The sequence below is a fragment of the Schistocerca gregaria genome, chromosome 8 (genome assembly GCF_023897955.1).
Source record: "Schistocerca gregaria isolate iqSchGreg1 chromosome 8, iqSchGreg1.2, whole genome shotgun sequence".
NCBI lineage: Eukaryota > Metazoa > Arthropoda > Insecta > Orthoptera > Acrididae > Schistocerca > Schistocerca gregaria.
The window spans coordinates 270967354-270986152 of record NC_064927.1 but is presented as its reverse complement, the minus strand read 5'-3'; the positions used below and the strand labels follow the sequence as shown (position 1 = coordinate 270986152).

The following is an 18799-nucleotide window of genomic DNA, read 5'->3' as shown; positions in this document are numbered from 1 at the left end:
GAAGCAAACATAAACTGTTCGAGCCTCGCATGACCCGCGCCACAACTGCTGTTCCAGGCCATCTGGAGTACCGACTTCTCTCTCTTCCGTTTCTGGCAAAACGCTGCATGTGTCACAAGTTTTACTGAAATCTCTGATGACCGAGCGCAGTGCCCATTTTAGACATACTTAACCAACCTATTACACTACTGGCCATTGAAACTGCTACACCACGAAGATGACGTGCTACAGACGCGAAATTTAACCGACAGGAGCATTCGCACAAGGTTGGCGCCGGTGACGACACCTACAACGTGCTGACATGAGGAAAGTTTCTAACAGATTTCTCATACACAAACGCCAGTTCACCGGCGTTGCCTGGTGAAACGTTGTTGTGATTCCTCGTGTAACGAGGAGAAATGCGTACCATCACGTTTCCGGCTTTGATAAAGGTCGGACTGTAGCCTATGGCGGATTGTGCAGCCACATTTCGATCCCTGAGTCAACAAATGGGGACGTTTGCAAGACAACCATCTGCACGAACAGTTCGACGACGTTTGCACCAGCATGGACTATCAGCTCGAAGACGATGGCGGCGGTTACCCTTGAAACTGCATCACAGACAGGACCGCCTGCTATGGTGTACTCGACTACGAACCTGGGTACACGAATGGCAAAACATCATATTTTTCGGATGAATCCAGGTCCTGTTTACAGCATCATGATGGTCGCATCCGCGTTTGGGGATATCTCGGTGAACACACAGAGGAAGCGTGTATTCGTCATCGCCATACTGGCGTATCAGTCGGCGTGATTGTATGGGGGTGCCATTGGTTACACGTCTCGGTTGTCTCTTGTTCGCATTGACGGTACTTTGAACAGTGGACGTTACATTTCAAATGTGTTACAACCATGGATCTACCCTTCATTCTATCCCTGAGAAACCCTACGTTTCAGCAGTATAATGCACGACTTCATGTTGCAGGTTGTGTACGGGCCTTTCTGGATACAGAAAATGTTCGATTGCTGCCCTGGCCAGCACATTCTCCAGATCTCTCACCAATTGAAAACGTCTGGTCAATGGTGGCCGAGCAACTGGACCTTCACAATACGGCAGTCACTACTCTTGATGAAGCTGCATTGGCAGCTGTACCTGTACACGCCATCCAAGCTCTGTTCGACTCAATGCCCAGGCGTATCAAGGCCGTTATTACGGCCAGAGGTGGTTGTTCTGGGTACAGATTTTTCAGGATCTATGCACCCAAATTTGCGTGAAAATATAATCACATGTCAGTTCAAGTATAATATATTTGTCGAATGAATACCCGTTTATCGTCTGCATTTGTTCTTGGTGTAACAATTTTAATAGCCAGTAGTGTAATTTTAACTAAATTATTAATATTGCTTATTAACACTGGAAATACAAATTATTAAGCTACTGAGTACTACGTTCGAAGCAAATAGGATGACGAGAAGTTACGTTTTCTTATGAAAATACCTCTTCTGTGACAGTATTATTTATGTTCTGGAAAGTTAAGGCTATACTCAGATGCGACTTGAGGTGCAGGCTGTTTGTTTTTCTAGTGTTTTGTAAATAACTGATTTTAGTCCTCCACAAACTTGCCACCTCAGTCAGCACCGTTCACGTTAATAACTAGGTGTAGAGCTGAAATATTTATTTTCACTTCACTGCGAAGGACTGTCATAAGTTACTCGGTATGCATGTACACTGTCCTAAAAATTTAAAACCGATCGTAACATAATAAAGCCAAAGTTGCATCGTAAAAATATACAAACAAAATCAGATACCATTGGCGATGTTCACCACTGACCGAAAATAATACTCTGAGGACAAAAAAATTTATTCTGGTGCTCTGTAATAAAACAAAATATTTGTACTCTATCTGAATCACTGTTTTTACCCATGATTATGGTCACAGTTGGTGATATTTTTGATACCTTCTGAGATCTGACCGACTGCTACTTGCACCACTTTCACTCACAGTAAAGTCTCGGTTTTTTATTCAGGAGACAAATAAGTACACAGATGGCAATAGTCAGAAAATGGGAGGCAAGTACCATACATAATTTTTAATTATCGTAAAACCAGTCGAGACATACAATGGTGCGCAAAACTTAAGGACAAAAGTAACCTTCATTTGAGGCACCACTGCCTAATAACGTAATTCGATGAATCTTGGCCCGTAAGTAGCATGCTACAGTAGTATGTTACGCTACAGAAGATAACTGAAAGAAATATGCAGCGGGATGAACAGAAATGACACTTTTATTCGTTGACAATGATGACACTGAAGACAATGCGACATTATAAAAGGCCAGACAGAGTTGTTAATACGAGGGTTGCCCAGAAAGTAAGTCCTGATCGATCGCGAAATGAAAACCACAGTGAAAACGAGAAAAGTTTTATTTGTAACAGTTAGGTACACCTTCCACCTACGTCTCTACACAGCCGCCACTCCAATTTCGTGTTTAGTCGTAGTATTGTATCAACTTACCAACATACTCGTCATAGAAAGCAGCCGCCTGTTCTTTGAGCCAGTTATCTGCACTGGTGTACAGCTCGTTGTCTGTGGAAAAATTTTGTCTTCATAGCCAGCGGTTCTTGTGGGCAGAGATGACTCAGGGGGAGCCAATTACTGACTGTATTGTGAGCGATCAACCACTTCTTATCACAAACGCTGCAGGAGCGTCTTTATTGCCCCTGCACTGCGCGGCCGAGAATTGGCATGAAGGACCTACACGACAGTTATGTTTGCTGCATGACACAGGCGTAATCTCTAACCAGGCCCTCATACTTGGCGGAAGACCATATTCCCTATCCATCTTTACGTGCTCACTGTTAATTCAAAACTGAAAAGAGCGACGTGACACAATCGACGGATAGACTAGAGACACTGCCCAATACACCTGTGCAAAGGTTTACGAGTGGCAGGAGCGGCACTTATCGACGTGTAGTTCTGCTGCCCTATCTTGCGGCGACCTCGTGATTCTTCCGTGTGGTGCGAGTCAGGAGTTCGGTTGGGGACCGAGGGGTAGCGAGGTCCGTGCAGAGCGACAACACTGCGGGACCGGTGCATGGACTGCCGGATCGAAGGGCAGTGGTCGGTCACGAGGGTGCACGACCTCGTCGAAACCGGATCCTGCATGTTTGAGTGCATTGCAATTCGCGTAGAGAAACCTCTACCATTGTGAAATTTCGCGATTCTCCAGTGACTTGGGTTCGTGTTGTTGCTCATAGTGTCGCCGAGGCGAAAGACAGCGAGTGGAGTACCAGGGGAAGGCGGACCTGATTAGCCTTCCTGAGCTTCTTATTACTGTTTACTATTTTCAGCTTCTTACATTGTTAAGTTCAAACAGCGGCATTTTTCTGTCTTGTGGTCACTAACACCCCAGTTACCTGCCCTGTGGGTAGTGTATGTAACGGCAGTGTATATTTCCTCGCCTTGCCGCCGCTGTTTGGTGAAGCTTATAAGTTTGACAGCTTCTTGAGTGTAGGTTGGGTGGCGTTCTTCTACCTTAGTGGTAGTCATTCCTTCTTGTTCCGGGCGCTCTAATCACAGTATTCTGCAGGCGGAGCCCAGACAGCCGGTTCCGCCTTTGGCATAATTTTACATCTTGCATTTCTTTTATTAGATGTCAGGTAGCATCACCAAGATAATCATTAGTCGCTCGTTAGACTGCCACCAGGCTGAGTTCCTATCTTGTGATCTGAATGCGGCTCTTGACTGCCTTTCTCTTTGCTCGTGGAAGTGTTTTTGGGTGTGACCTACTCAGAGGTCGATTCCTGGAGCACCATCCGTCGCTGGCCCTAGTGTTTTATTTCATTATTGTATAATTAAGTTACCATCATTTGTTTCACCTGTTTGGTGATCTGTTCTTTTAATTAACTTTTGCTATGCCATTCACCATTAGACAGTATATTTGTTAAAGTTTTTATAATTGCCATTTTGGCGTTAAAAGGCCTTCAGCAGTGATTGTCGTTACTTGCTTTAAAATTCTGATTGCGTCCACATCGGGTAATTTTCAAAAAATATTTGCTGTCTGTATTTTGTGTATCTTTGCTAATTTTTTTAATAATTGCCATTTTGGGAATTAAAGGCCTTCAGCCGTGATTGCCTTAAAAGACTGATTGCGACTTCATTGGCTTATTTTCAATAATTATTTATTAAAATATATGAGTGAAATTGCAAGCAAGCTAATAGTAATTGATTTGGGCCCCGTCCACAATCGTAACCCCATCCTGCCTTCCTTAATTACCAGGTTTCAGCGTATTATCACCACGGAGCTTGGCAATGTTCCCCCATACTGGAGCCAAGGTAGAAAAGTTCGTATGGTAGGCCGTCCCATTCATCTATCAGAGCGGTTGACAGCTGCTGGACAGACTGCGGTGCGTGTGAACGTGTTTCCATATGTGTCCCCAGCGAATCCTACACGAGATCGATGGGATTTAGATTGGGGTGATGCAGTTTATGTGCTGAATATTTTTTCGCCCCCAGGAGCTGCTCCTCATACAATATTCGAAGCGGTCGCGCATTTTCATCCTTAAAAATGAAATCAGGGCCGAACGCACCCCCGGAAAGACCCATATTCGGGAAGAATTCTGTCACAATAACATTGGTTGGTGACTGTGCCGTTTTCAGAGATGTAGATGTCAGTACGCCCATGCAACACTAGGTCTCCACACACCGTATTCCCTGGGCCACCAAAACGGTAATGTTACACAACGTTCCTGGGTGCATTACTGGCTCCCACCTCTCGCCATACGAGAATACGCCCAGAGTGACTTCTCTCACTGAATTTGCTTTCATCCCAGAAGAGCATAAGACCCTACTCCTCGCCGGTTCCGTCGGCTTCATCGAAAACAGAGTCTCCGACGTTCGGACGTGAATGACTCACTACTTACTGGTCAACGGGCATAGAGGTCTCACGCAATCGCGGTGCCGTTTTGGAGCGTGAGATGACGCGCCTTGCAGTCCTGGTAGACATGGTTGCAGTTAAACCGCTGTCGCATAATGTAACGGTCATTTACTGCGTTAGTTGATCGTAGTTGACCAGCTCCTCTGCTTCGGGAAAGAGTGCCTGAGCTTCGGTACGCTCCCCACGCACGTGAAATGCTGTGGGCAATACCAGAATCGCGGCCTACTCTCAGCACGCCTTATCCTTCTTCCATTTCCCGAATTATTCTTCCCCGTGTGAAGTCATTCAAACGTTGTGTGCGGGCCACGTTGTCTATATCTACGTGATTACTCTGCTTTTCACAATAAAGTGCCTGGCAGAGGGTTCTGTGAGTTGAACACCGCCATAGTCCACAGTAACTGAGCCGTGCGTGGCTAGTGTTTGTGCCATTTCTTATTTGACTTCTTGTTTTTACCGTACTGCCACCTAGTTATGTTAATTTTCAATTACTGGTGTCACTGAGTTGCTGCCTTGCCTGCCCGTGAGTGGCAGCAGCAGCAGCAGCGCTTATCGATACAAGCGCTGACGTATAGTCTTTGCTGACTGCTATTACTTCCCGGTTGTCGTGTGTTGGAAGTGAGTTTGGATCAGCAGTCGGTTGGAACGTGCCAGCAGGGAGTTCGGACACGGCAGTGTTTGAGTTGGAACGCGGCACAAGTTCAGTCGGGGCGGGGCAGGCAGCAGTGAGGTCCGGACCGCCATGACTCGCCCGACAGCTGTCGACACACATGATTGGAGTGCGGACGATTTTGGTTGGTCGTCGGTCGGTCGTCTTGCCGGACGACGTGTATTTGGCCGGCGATCGCTTATGAGATGGCTCTGTGTGCCGACGCGTGATTCGTCCCTGTTATTGTACAGTCACTTCAGTTAGCATTGTTTACTTCTTCGTGCAAGTGTTCGTGAAACAGTGTGTAATTCGTGTGATTTTGATTGACAAGTTATTTTAACTGTTATCGGCGTACTGGCTCTGAGAGGTCGGTCGTCTCACCGGGCAACATGTAACTGGTTCTCTCAGCACTTCTGGGCCCCTTCAGTTACCATCTGGTGGAACTTGGGTCCGTCCTTTCCTGGTGCATGGATGTTGCTTAGCCAGTGGGCGTGTTTCCTCTCCATGGTTGAGTCCGAGCCAGTATTTCCACCGTCGTGTGTCTGGAAATGAGTGGGAGACGCACCTGCAGTGCAGTCGCGGACGGACCAGCAGGCAGTTGGTCGGTCGGCGTGGAGCGCCGAGGAAACCTCGGTGCGTGTTTTGGCCGAGCACGCTGGCCGCGTCCACGCGCGGTCGGACTGTGTGCTGCTGTTCCCATTGCTACGAGGTCCGTGGCTCACCGAGCCTAGACACGAAAGTCAAGTTTGCTTTGTCTACCAACACTGCTCGCATTGTGTTGTTTGCATTTCGTTGTCGACTGTTGGGACATGTTATCTTGTCGGTGGGTACGTTGATTGTCAGTCGGTTGGATTGTCGTCGGATCGTGAATAGTTGGCCCGACTGCCTGTCTTCCCTAAGCGAATGTTAGTATTTCAAGTGCAGACCGACCCCCGGAAACTTCTGAGCACCGCTGGCTGTACTGCTTTTTCTTATTGGTGTTTGTGTATCTTAATGGCTCACAGCCGATGTAGAATTTGTATGCTTTTTGTTGTGTTTTAAATAATTGGCTTTCAGCCGCTTTAAAAAACTAAAGAGGTTGTGCCTTTAAGCTCGAAATTTGCGGTGTAATGTTTGGGAAACTAAATACAGTTACATGTGTTAGAGTGTAACTGAGAGCCGCTCATTTTTGGCCCCTTTCCACAATTCCAACTACCTGTTCTGTCCTGCGGATTTAACCAGGCGTTTCAGTAACTGCTCGCATATCGCCACACACTGTCTTCTCCTCTTCAGTCAGCTTCCCCGAGCTGACGCTAACGTCATGTGCTGTCCAGGATTCTTTGAACGACTTATAGACCTCTGGCAACATGGTCTCGCACTTTCATTCATTTCTGATCAGTCATTAATATACACTGAAGCGCCAAAGGAACTGGTATAGGAATGCGTATTCAAATACAGAGATAGGTAAATACGCAGAATACGGCGCTGCTGTGGGCAACGCCTATATGACAGGAAGTGTCTGCCGCAGTTATTAAATCGGTTACTGCTACTACTTTGGCATGTTATCAAGATTTCAATGAGTTTGAACGTGGTGTTATAGTCGGTGCACGAACGATAGGACACAACATATCCGAGGCAGAGATGAATTGGGGATTTTCCCGTACAACCATTTCACGAGTGTACTGTGAATATCAGGAATCCGTTAAAACGTCAAATCTCCGACATCGCTGTAGCCAGAGAAAGGTCCTGCAAGAGCGGGACCAACGACGACTGAAGAGAATCTTTCAACATGACAGAACTGCAACCCCTCCGGAAATTTCTGCAGATTTCTATGCTGGGCCATCAGTAAGTGTCAGCATGTGAACCATTCAACGAAACATCATTGATATGAGTTTTCGGAGTCGAACGCCCACTCGTGTACTATTGATGACTGCACAACACAAAGATTTACGCTTCCACTGCGCCCTTCAAACCGACGCTGGACAGTTGATGACTGGAAACATGTTGCCTGGTGAGACGAGACTCGTTTCAGATTGCATCGAGGGGATGTACGTGTACAGGTATGGTGACCCGGCAGAAGGAGATTGTTTAAACTGGTGGAGACTCTGTAATGGTGTGTAGCGTAAACAGCTGGAGTGATATGGGACTCCTGATAGGCTATGTCTATATACGACTCTGAGAGGTGACACGTATGTAAGCATCCTGTCTGGCCAACTGCATCCATTAGTTTCCACTGTGCATTCCGAAATATTTGGCCAATTCAAGCAGGACCATAGAACACTCCAAACGTCCAGAATTGCTACAGAATGGCCTCAAGAACACTCTGCGTTTAAACACTTCCGCTGACCAACAAACTCGCCAGACATGAACATTATTGAGCATATCTGGGATGCCTTGCAACGTGCTGTTCAGAAGAGATCTCCACCCCCTCGTACTCTTGCGGATTTATGAACAGCCCCGCAGGATTAACGGTGTTAATTCCCGCCAGCACTGCTTCAGACATTAGTTGCGTCCACGCCATGTCGTGTTGCCGCACATCTGCGTGTTCGCAGTAGCCCTACACGATATCAGCGAGGTGTACTACTTTCTTCACCTCTTCAGTGTATTATGTTACTTTATCTATCTCGACCTTAACTTTTGAAGATCAGTGCGTCACGACACACAGTATGATATCGATACATATGACGGAAATGTATCAGGTGTGTATGTTCCACATCTTCTAAACCACTAAGTCGATTTCAATCAAACACGCTAAACTTATCTCTTACTGTCTGGAAAGAAACTCTGTGGGGGTTAACAACAACTTAGTTCTCAAAGGTGTGGGCGTCGGTGTTGAAAACAAGTGTAGGTCACGACTCGCAAATACCTACGTTATATTGGAAATTTGTGGTAAGATTTTATGGGACCAAACTGCTGAATTCACCAGTCTCTAAACTTACACACTACTTAATCTAACTTAAACTAACTTACGCAAAGGACAAGGCCCACACCCACGCCCGAGGGAGGACTCGAACCTCCGCCGGGGAGAGCCGCGCGAACCGTGACAAGGTTCCCCCAGACTGTGCGACTACCCCGTGACACGGTATATTAATTCAGTATTTGAGAATGAGAGCACGTAGTAGCTTTCCACAAACATTGCAGGTAATCTCAATAGCTTTTCGCTGACAACTCACAACATGATAAAAGGAAAAAAACGTTTGTTGCTTACTACATTTTCGCTGTTCATGTAGTAAATCTGCCGGACCATGCATTACGTTTTAATTTTTTTTTTACATCTTTACTGATAACTCTACCCACAACACATTTTTCAGACAGTACACCCATTTACCATAGTGACGAAAAATTATATCATTGCACGACTAATAGTTCAAAAGATATGACGTCATAAACATTGAGTTGCGTGTAACCTAACTACAGGGCGAAATTCGCTAGAGAGACAGGTGATCTATGTGCACATATGTGTGTGAAATGTTTATGACGTTGCGTACTTGGGTGAATCTGCTGCTAAGTCTCCTTCTTAACACCTGGATCGATTTTAACCGAACTTGCAACACAGGTATCAGGTAACATTCACTGTGACGTTAAAGACCACTTACCTCATCTTGGGGCGGGGATGATAAAGTGCTGATGGATGGTGAAGGTGAAGGGGAGGGGGAGGACAGAGGACGGAAAAAAGGGATGGACGCAGGTAGGCGAAAGACAGGATGCACAAAAGGAGTGGAAGCAGGAGACTGATAAGGGGGAGTAGGAGATATACAGAAATAGGGAGAGGAGGTGATTGGCAGAGAGAGAGAGAGAGAGAGGGGAATGAGATGGACAGTAATAGAGGGAGGAGCAGCTGGACAGAGAAAGGGAGAGGAGAAAATGGACAAAGAGAGGGCGGAGTGAGAGATGGACAGAGAAAGAGAAGAGGAGGAGATGGACAGAGAGAGTGGGGCGGGGAGTGTGAGTTGGACAGTGGTAAGGTGGAGTAGGAGTTGGACAAAGGAATAAGGAGATGGTGATAGAGAAAGGGAGAATATGGGACAGACAGAGATAGTGAGGAGGAAGGAGAAAGAAAGGACGGAGATGGATGGCGAGAGGGGGGAGAAGGAGATGGGTGAGAGAGAGGGAGTAGGTGCAGATGGACTAAAAGAAGACTGGAGTAAATACATACCAAGGTAGTGCCTGGTACTCAGCTAGTTAATATTTTAAAAGAATACTGACATCCATATTTTGTGCTTTAGTTTCAGAAGAGGCACAGAATGACATGCACAATGATTAAGGAAAGAAACTGAGACAAATTGCATTCCATTGCATGCGAAGAGTTTTAGTGTGAAAGACGGAATGAGAACTTCGGCACCTGGTTCTTCACTTTCCTGTCAGCCTTTTAAAGAGGAACATATTCGCCTTTTTTGTGCTCTGACTGGAGGAGTTTTCATCTGTTTCTCTTTTTCCTCTTATAGCGGTGTCTGCTGCTTGTATAAAACGAATACTACAGCTCAGTGAAGTTTAGACAGTTTATTTGTGTAATTAGACACATTTATGTATTTTGACACACAATCAACAAATGAGTACGTATCATATAAGATTAACACAAATCATCTCCCGTCCATCACAGTTTAATGTTATACAACTTGACATAATAATGCACAGCATACGAAAAAATGCGGGGTTTTATTTGCAAGTACAGAGAGTTACATTTGACGAAATAATCATTTCAAGATACTTTAGTGGCACAGTGCAATAGCTTCCAGCTCAAGATAGCCTGCATAGCCGTGAAGTGCTCGTTATACAGAGACAGCACATTATCAAGTTTTATTGGTGAAAAATGGCGACTAAAAACATTGTTTGGTGACCACAGTATCCTTGCGATGACCCGAGAATTCTCTCCATGTGTTCACTACTTCAGTTAAAATACATTTACGCCTCGGACGGATATTACGTACGTATTTTATGTACATAAGTGCAGTGTGTTTGAACTCCTGAATCTTGGTAACGGATAATGATATTGAAAAATGTTTCTACGTTCCCCGACAGCATCTTCTTGAAAACATATGGCAAAAATGTCACCCATTTGACATGAACAGACGTTATAGAAGTGGCCATACCCACAACTGGTATTTTCAGTACCCAAAAATCATGGCTTTCCGAGGTTTTATCAAGAACTGCTGATGAACTAATTATGCTTTTGTAAGTCGCCTAAGCCTCATCGTAACGAACTCTAATACAAAAGAACCAACCGATTTGCTGAGTTTGCCTGGACTGTTGAAAATGCGTCTTGTTTAAATATTGACCCTATACTGTAGAATAGCTACAGTATGCCCGTTCTTCCGATAGGTATACAAATGGTCACTAGACCACGGCATATCCAAAAAATTTGATCCCTTTTCTCTGTTATCAATAGAACCCGAGATATGACCGCTGAAAAATCGCATTTTCGCGAGAGACTTTTTGGAACGTAGTGGTACTGTGCATTATTGTGCTCGGACTGAGACAGAAATACACGTAAATCATGAAACTGTTGAATTTCATATTCGCTTTGCTCAGGCCTCTCCTTCGCTACCTTGAATGTTTCAGAGATTTTCATTTTTTTCAAACTGGTGATCGATTCCAGGAATGATGGTTGAGTTTTCATTCAATTAGAAACTGACTAAATACTAGTTATCTTCTTCAATAGTGACGATAGTCAAAATGTTATGTGAGATCTGGTCAAAGAAAAATTTTTCTTTTTGCTTTTGAATCTGCAACGACCTTCCAACATGTTTTTGTACATTCCCCTATTGTTGACGCAAAGCTTCTAATTTTAGTAAGCTGTTTCTCAGCTCTAGTAACATTAGCTTTGCGGCAATTGATTAATTGGGTAAAAGCACTAGTGTCACAAATTGATGCATAGTTAACCTACATGCCCGCAAATTTTAAATATCAGCCGCTAACGCTTATCTGACTGGTGGTAGCTTCCTTCCAGTTATTCCTTGAAAGCAGTACATGAACAAAGAAGTCAACTCCTATTAGCGAGCTGAAAACGAAATCATAGTATCTGTTAAGACAGCCACCGTCCCCCGAAAGTGAGTGTGTTTTGCGGTGGTTCGGATTGAGTCGTAAGAGCTAATGCTTCACCTTGTTCCCCCCTCTTAGCTACTCGTCTTGCCTCCTTCGGATTTTGATATTCCATGGGCTCTCCTTTTCATTTATTCTATTGAGCCTAAATTTCGAACAGCTCATATTTCACACAGAATGGACCCTGAGAGGACGGTAGTACATGAAGAATTGACAAACTGCCTATTGCCTTCTGTAATTGTCCATATTTTTGAAAATTTCCATATGAAATCCACCCTAGTAGGCAGAAATCCGAGACTGTTCGCTAATGAAGCTGTTGTGTACTGGGATGTCTGTACCGAATGACTGTAATGCGATTTACAATGACTTGGAGATGATTTCTGCTTAGTGCAATGAATGGCAGCTTAATTTACATGAGAATAAATGTGCCTTTATGCGAATAGGATGGCTGCCTGAAGCGCATCGATTAAACGCTCGTACCTAGCTGTGGCGTTGCAAAACGACATGAAACGCAACGAGCACTTACGATCAGCTGTAGGAAACGTCTTTCCTACAGCGGACTATGGTTTATCGGTGGTTTTCTGTGAAAGTGTGGCTCATCTGTAAAGGAGATTGCGTACAGACTGATTACGTGATTCATTCATGAGTCCTGATAGATTGTCTGAGGTTCCCGCCAGGTCAGACTGAAGAAGGCGTCGTAGGTATGCTGCCAGATCTGTTACCGGTCGGATTGTGCGTCCGCAGGTAGAACTACGTATGTGGTTTGTTAATTTTGGTTTTATAATTTGAATGGTTTGATAGCATTGTGGGGTTTTTGGATGCTACGGCTTACAACTACACTACTGGCCATTAAAACTGCTACACCAAGAAGAAATGCAGATGATACACGGGAATTCATTGGACAAATATATTATACTAGAACTGACATGTTATTAGATTTTCACGCAGTTTGGGTACATAGATCCTGAGGCATTAGTACCTAGAACAACCAGCTCTGGTCGTAATAACGGCCTTAATACGCCTGGGCATTGAGTCAAGCAGAGCTTGGATGGCGTGTACAGGTACAGCTGCCCATGCAGCTTCAACTCGATACCACAGTTCATCAAGAGTAGTGACTGGCGTATTGTGACGAGCCAGTTGCTCGGCCACCATTGACCAGACATTTTCAATTGGTGAGTGATCTGGAGAATGTGCTTGCCAGGGCAGCAGTCGAATATTGTCTGTATCCAGAAAGGCCCTTACAGGACCTGCAACATGCGGTCATGCATTATCCTGCTGAAATGTAGGGTTTTGCAGGGATCGAATGAAGAGTAGAGCCACGGGTCTTAACATATCTGAAATGTAACGTCCAATGTTCAAAGCGCCGTCAGTGCGAACAAGAGGTGACAGAGACATGTAGCCAATGGCACCCCATACCATCACGCCGAGTGATACGCCAGTATGGCGATGACGAATAGACGCTTCCAGTGTGCGCGTTCACTGAGACGTCGCCAAACACGAGTACGACCATCACATTGCTGTACACAGAACCTGGATTCATCCGAGAAAATGACGTTTTGCCATTCGTGCACCCAGGTTCGTCGATGAGTACATCATCGCAGGCGCTCCTGTCTGTGATGCAGCGTCAGGGGTAACCACAGCCATGGTCTCAGAGCTGATAGTCCATGCTGCTGCAAACGTCGTCGAACTGTTCGTGGAGATGGCTGTTGTCTTGCCAACGTCCCCGTATGTTGAGTCCGTGATAGAGACGTGGATGCACGATCCGTTACAGCCATGCGGATAAGATGCCTGTCACCTCGACTGCTGGTGAGACGAGGTCGTTGGGGCCCAGCACGTCGTTCCGTTTTACCCTCCTGAACCCTCCGATTCCATATTGTGCTAACAGTCATTGGATCTCGACCAACGCGAGCAGCACTGTCGCAATACGATAAACAATCCGACCTTTATTAAAGTCGGAAACGTGATGGTACGTATTTCTCCTCCTTACACGAGGCATCACAATAACGTTTCACCAGGCAACGCCGGACAACTGCTGTTTGTGTATGAGAAATCGGTTGGAAACTTTCCTCATGTCAGCTCGTTGTAGGCGTCGCCACCGGCGCCAACCTTGTGTGAATGCTCTGAAAAGCTAATCATTTGCATATCACAGCACCTTCTTCCTGTAGGTTAAATTTCGCGTCTGTAGCACGTTACCTTCGTGGCGTAGCAATTTTAATGGCCAGTAGTGTACAAATGTGGTTTGTTAATTTTAGTTTTATAATTTTTATATTTTGGTGGCATTGTTCGGTTTTTGGATGCTACGGCCCCTTCTAAGGATCTGAGAACCATTATAGTTTGGTGGGTAAGTTCGTAGCAGTTTTGTTTTGCATGTTAGTATTCCAGTTTGCTATGGGTTCCTTTATGGATTGTCATTCAGTATTTGTAGTTCGCTGTCGCTATTTGAGTTTACATATTTTCATTTTGTCATTTGGAGACAGGGAGTGGAGCTGTGGATGTTGGAGAAATTGAAACATTTCTGACATATTCCTTTGTTTGTGTTCAGTAGAGAGATGACAGCAGCGGAGGCAGCCTGAAACATTACGCCATACATGAGCGCGACAAGAAAATGTTTTTTCTCGTTTTGATGAGGATGCTTGTGGCATTAGTGACCCTCCACCACAGTCAGGAAGACCTTCGGGTTTTGATGATCTGTTAAAAGCATTAATCCCCAATGATACACGTCAGTGTACTCGAAAAGTGGCATATGTGATGAAACGTGATCATTTCACCATCATTTGCATGCATTGGGCAAGGGTCAAAAATCGGGGTCTGGGTACCGCATGCTCTAAGCCAAAGTCACAAAAATCAGCGGATGGCTGTATGTGCAACTGTGCTTAGTTATCAGTTGGCTCGTGAACAGCGTGGACCATTATTATTCTGTATCGTTACTACTGACGAGAAATTGTGTCTTTACACCAATACATGAAAAGAAAGAAATGGTTGAGCCCAAACAAGGCAGCAACTCCCTGTACAAACATGCTCGCATCCACAAAATAATATTGTATATCTGGTGGAACAACGGTGGTTTGGTATACTGCGAATTGCTTCACGGGTAACCATCACTGCTGACATTTTCCGTCAACAACGGGACGCAAACTCCGAGAACAAAGACCAGGAAGTCTGCGCGCAGTGCTACTGCACTACTCCACGAAAACGTTCCCCCGTATTCTGCTAGACTGACAAAAAACTCTATACACGAGTTGGTTTGGGAGTCATTCCGCACCCACCGTATTCACATGATCCTGTGTCCTTAGATTTTCATATTTTACATTCTATATCGACAACCTTCACGGAACTTTCTTTCCGGATGAAAATGAGCCCCGAACTTGGCTTGACGAGTTCTTCGCCTCAAAGCCACGCGATTTCTACAGTCGCGGAATCGAAAAGTTATCCCAGCATTGGCAGAGCGTCGTAAACAGTGAAGGAGAATGTATTATTCAGGACTAAAGTCTCTGTTATGTGTAGCTGTTGTGTTAAAGTTATGGGTAAACGCTAAGAGCTTATTCACCAACAAAATATTTGTGCGGACTGCCGGACAATGATGATGAACATACTGTTCCTAGTCTTCAGTGCACAGGCACACAATTCATCTTCCTGAAACTGAAATAAAATGTTTTATCTCTTCAAGAATGATGCAGATGTGTTAGGAATCAGGAAGACAAACAAAAGTCTACTGTCGTTCAGTTGAGCGGTATATTCTGACAAAATATCATACGCGTAAGAATTGGATTTGAAAATATGTAAAGCTTGTCTTATCCTACTCAGCACTAAAACAATTCAGAGACGGTTTATTCTCCTTGTTCATTTGCACGTAAAGTTAATTTCTCGCCTTAAATGTGGAGAATAATCTCAGACACTTGCCACATTCTCCTCTATAATACAAAGTGTGTCACACGAAACAGAAGAACATCGAAAACGAAAAAAGAGATACCAAATTAATTCATTAATACAAGAAGTTCAGTTTTATACAACTACTCAAGTTATACAAGATATCTCATTCGACGAAAAAAAAAATCATGTCAGTAGTCATTAATGCCATCCAAGGCTTAGCCGGACACGGACGCCGACAGAATCACGGCACATTCTATGGCGCAGTGTAAAACATTTTGTATGACTGATGATGATCAAGTAGCCTGCTCAGTAGAAAGTGGTTCAAATGGCTCTGAACACTATGGGACTTAACTTCTGAGGTCATCAGTCCCCTAGAACTTAGAACTACTTAAACCTAACTAACCTAAGGACATCACACACATCCATGCCCGAAGCGGGATTCGAACAAGCGACCGTAGCAGTTGCGCGGTTCCAGACTGTAGCGCCTAGAACCGCCCAGAAACTCCTCCTCAGTACAGACACGTCTGTATTTATGGTATATACCTACAGTGTGAAAGGCGAAAGAAAACACTCGCTCAAGATTGTTTCCAGTCTTGGCAGCAGCACTCGTCCGGCATTCTTTTTTGACTACAAAATTTTTTATATCGTTGTTATTTGAAGATCTAAAAGGGCCCAATTTTTCTCAAAATAAATCTGTACTCTGTTTATATTGTATAAATTCTCGGCCTAGTTTAAACTTTAACCTCCAGAGTTTTGCAAACACAATCGAGGTTAGATTCTCAACTGTGTCTTTCTAACCTCTGTGCCCTTGTTGAATTACAATATCGTACTGAAAGTTGACACATTTTCATTTTACATATACAGTGCTGTCATTTAGCTTCGCGTTTTATATACTAACGTAATTTAATCTCATTTTTGCAGTTCTTGGCACGAAAATAGTTTTGTCGTTAATAATTCAATAAATAAAGCAGGTACTCGTAGAATGAGATTTTCACTCTGCAGTGGAGTGTGCGCTGATATGAAACTTCCTGTCAGATAAAAACTGTGTGCCCGATCGAGACTCGAACTCAGGACCTTTGCCTTTCGTGAGAGAGCTTCTGTAAAGTTTGAAAAGTAGGAGGCGAAATATTGGCAGAAGTAAAGCTGTGAGGGCCGGGCGTGAGTCGTGCTTCGGTAGCTCAGAAGGCAGAGCACTTGCCCAGGAAAGGCAAAGGTCCCGAGTTCGAGTCTCGGTCGGGCACACAGTTTTAATCTGCCAGGAAGTTTCGAGGTACTCGTAGGTTCACTAAAACGCCTACTGAACGTTTTTATGAAAAACTGAACTTAATTCCATAGTTATAGGGTAGTAACTTTAATATCAAGCACTTTCGAGATTACGTAAAATGTTAAATATTTCAAAAAGTAAAGTAAGGTAGCTTCCTGAAAACCTTTGCAGAATATTTTTATAGTCAAATGAAACTCATTCTAAAAGTGTAATTTTCTAAGTTGAATATTATGGACTTTTAAAATTTAAAAACTGGATTTTTGGAGAAATTAATCATTGGATCATGCTGGGGCTCGAAACCTTTGACATGTTACATACTGTGGCCAAGTTTTTATACCAGTATTAAACCATTTAATTTCGAGTAAGATTATTGCGCAGTTTCTTCGTTCTCTCTAGTCACGATATGAATTAGGCTCTGCCGTCTGCAACTTGGTCAAGTGACAGAAAAATCACTCTCTCGACACACTAGACATAGCGGTAAGTGCTTCCTTCCCCACAGGGTTCACCAGAGTTACGCTGCTTCATGAGGTTATACACGAATCCTTGGAATGAAGAGGCTGATCTTTTTACGAAACGCCAATGAAGAAGGTTAAAGGACCAGAATTTGCGACAGATTGCGGAACGAGTTTACTGTGTCCAATGTTCATCTCGCGAAAGAACCTTAACGATAAAATAACAGAGATAAGGTATGGAGACATGCTAGCAGTCATACGATGTGAAGGCTTTAACGACTGGATGATATGACATCTGTTTAGACATCAGGGAATGAATGACGTAAATGGTACTAGAGGGTTCTGTAAAGGGCAAAATCTGTAGAGAAAGGCGGGGATTGGAAAGCAGCCAGCAAATAACTGAGGACGTAGGTTGGAAGTGCTACTCTGAGAGATGAATGAGATGAAGAGGTTGCCACAGGAGGGGAATCTGTGGCGGGCCACAATAAAACCAGTCAGATTATTGACGACTTAAAGAAACAGCTTTCCATATTAGTGGGCGAATAGTGCAACATTTGCCAAAATCTGATTCGCAACGACAGGAAAAGCTGACATCGAAGGATGAAAAAGCAACGTAGCTATGAATGTCTAGTAGCCACAAGCCAGTTATCACTGCGGTAACTTTTCTAACGCCTCTTGCTGGAGACTATCCAAGCCAAAAGAATCGATACGCCTTACTGGAAGTCGAGGCGTTCCCTTTCAGCCCACGCTATCGTCTTGCGCTTGGTCCCGCGAATTCTGGCCTCCCTCATACATGCCACTGTTGAATCAATAACAACGCACACGATGTTGTTGCCGGATGACGTGTACTACATGCAGACGAAGACTCACCCTGGGAATTGCTTATGCGACCTTGTATCTCAATACTTTTTGGCCACTGGTGAGAAGAGTATTCTCGATTTTTGGACTTACGCGAATGAACTTCATTGTGCCATTGTCCTTAATCCGAAATAGATGCAATACTTTTCCAACTTCCTTTGGAGTGGCCAACGGCCTTGCCGCAGTGGATACAGCGGTTCCCGTGAGATCACCGAAGTTAAGCGCTGTTGGACATGGTCGGCACTTGGATGGGTGACTACACAGGCCACCATGCGCTGTTGCCATTTTTCGAGGTGGACTCAGCCTCGTGATGCCAATTGAGGAACTACTCGACCGAATAGTAGCGACTTCGGTCAAGAATAACATCGTAACGACCAGAAGAGCGGTGTGCTGACCCCATGCCCCCCCTGTCCGCATCCTCCTCTGAGGATTACATGGCGGTCGGAAGGCCACTCGTGGCCTGAAGACGCCGTATGTTCGCCACTGGAGGCCAAGTGCAGATGTTGTGGTTGGATGGTATGTTACACAGTAATTTTTATTAGTAAAACTAATAGCGCTTTAGTAACTATAAGGGACATCTAACATTTGTAGACTCGGAGAAAGCTTTTTGCAATGTTGACTGGATTACTCGCTTCCAAATTCTGAAGGCGGCAGGGGTAAAATACAGGGAGCGGAAGGCTATTTACAATTTGTACAGAGACCAGATGGTCATTATGTGTCGAGGGGCATGAAAGGGAAGCACTGGTTGGGAAAGGAGTAAGACAGGGTTGTAGC

General features: G+C 44.6%; 1 pseudogene; it reads left to right on the top strand.

Annotated features, from left to right (window-relative positions):
• The first annotated feature begins 18191 nt into the window (after positions 1 to 18191).
• Positions 18192 to 18309, top strand: LOC126285592 (5S ribosomal RNA; annotated as a pseudogene).
• Positions 18310 to 18799: the final 490 nt, after the last annotated feature.